This window comes from Vanacampus margaritifer, chromosome 5, assembly GCF_051991255.1.
Source record: "Vanacampus margaritifer isolate UIUO_Vmar chromosome 5, RoL_Vmar_1.0, whole genome shotgun sequence".
Classification (NCBI taxonomy): domain Eukaryota; kingdom Metazoa; phylum Chordata; class Actinopteri; order Syngnathiformes; family Syngnathidae; genus Vanacampus; species Vanacampus margaritifer.
This window is the reverse complement of record NC_135436.1, coordinates 15286186-15288016: the sequence shown is the minus strand read 5'-3', so window position 1 is coordinate 15288016 and position 1831 is coordinate 15286186.

Below are 1831 nucleotides of genomic sequence, written 5' to 3'. Positions count from 1 at the left end.
TCTCGTAGCATGCGGTCTACGTTGCCCTGAAGTTGCAACTTTCCGACTCCCCCTCCTCATTTTCTACCCTCCTCACTCAGCATTCCCAGACCTGCGCTCTTGTCTCTGTCATTTCCAGACAGACGCGTTCACGTATGCGCGTGCGTGTGTGAGTGAGTGTTGGGCTGATGAATCAGGACGAGGCCAATAGAGTCTCTATGCATTAGTTGTGTGTGTTTTTATCGGGAAAGTGAGCACCGCGCTTTTGCTTTTTAGTGTCTGTTCTGCGGCGTTTGTTAGAATTGACAAAATTGTAGCTGTTATGAAACATGTTTTCATCTTCGGCCAACAAACATGAACTGAAAAGTTCTGATTCTGTGCTTCATTTTGAATGACAAAACCGCATATAAATGCAAACATTATTAGGACCTTGTGTGTTGCTTTCTAGAACAGATCAAAGAGCATTTATGTGTGTGTGACCATCTGGGTCTCGTTAAGTTACCCCTCAATGTGGGACCCCACACCTTATCAGTTTGCACTCCCAAGAGGTTGAATCCACAGCCTGGCGCTCACGGCAATCACTGGAAAGACATAATGAAACAGCATACACCCACACTCATCCGAAGTCTCACTAAGCCACAATGAGTAATTGTTTTGGAAAAAGTACGAAATGCAGCTTAAAAGCAATCGTCATTGATTTACTACTGTGATAAATCCAAATGTTGCATAGTCATTAGGTTGCGCAGTAAACACACTTGCCAGTTTGAACATCTCCAAAATGGAATGTAAGCAACTTAGAGAGAGGCCGTGGTCATTAACTCTTTGACTGCCAGACGTTTTCAAAAACGGGATGTCGCCAGTGCCAGCCGATTTTTGTTTGTTTCTACCTTATTTCGTTCTTCAGTAATCAACAATAGAAAATGGTTAGTTTCACCGAAATGCTCTGTTTTGAAACAAAAAGCGGAGAAAAAGAGCTTTTTTGTGAAACGATGTTATTTCATGCACTCTAGTGAATTCTACACTTCTTTTTGTCCATGAATGATGCCACAAACACCTAAATAGTGCTTTACTTCTGTAAAACGCTTTCACCAACAATGAAAAAGTGTTTTTAGTTTGCAAAATACGTTTATTTCCATTCAACAGTGTAACAATTTGACAAAACAATTTCGCAAACTATTTACAAATGTGTGCAACTGTGGTACTACTTACAATTATGTGGATGTTTCAAATACAGTTTTTCTTTTTATAACGCTCCCCTGCGTGCAAGGAGTCGCAGCAGGACTTGCACAACAGTTTACTTTCACTTTCGATTGTCCGTTTCGCGTGCAGACGTTACACTTTCTTGACGGCCTTTTTTTCCGGCGAATAAATAGCAAGTAGCAGACTGTACCCACTCCTCCGATGAATATGCATTGGACTCGGGGCACTCTTCGTCGTCCGATTGAACGTCCGCCTGAGCGTGCTCGGTTGTGCTCCACGTTTTCCGGTGTCGGCATCGCTAGCCCGTGAACCTTTATAACGTCGTTATAGCCGCCACGTCAACGCTTCCAACTTCACCGTCAACCTCGGAGTCACCATCATCATCATCATCGTCGTCTTCAATGTGCTCTTTAGCGTTCGTCGATGCTTTTCGTCTTTGAAAAAAACGGCTCGACCGTGAGCTGCTTGCAAGCGGTCGCCATTATGGCTTCTTCAGCCATTGTCCCCTCAACACTCTAGCCCCGCCTCACGTCTTCTACTGACGCCCACCCAATCTTGTCAAAAGAGAGTCATCGCTGCCCTCTAGGGGCCAAAAATAGTCATTAGGCTCACTAGACCTGCTTGAAACTTTCAACACAGCTCGGCAAGGCTT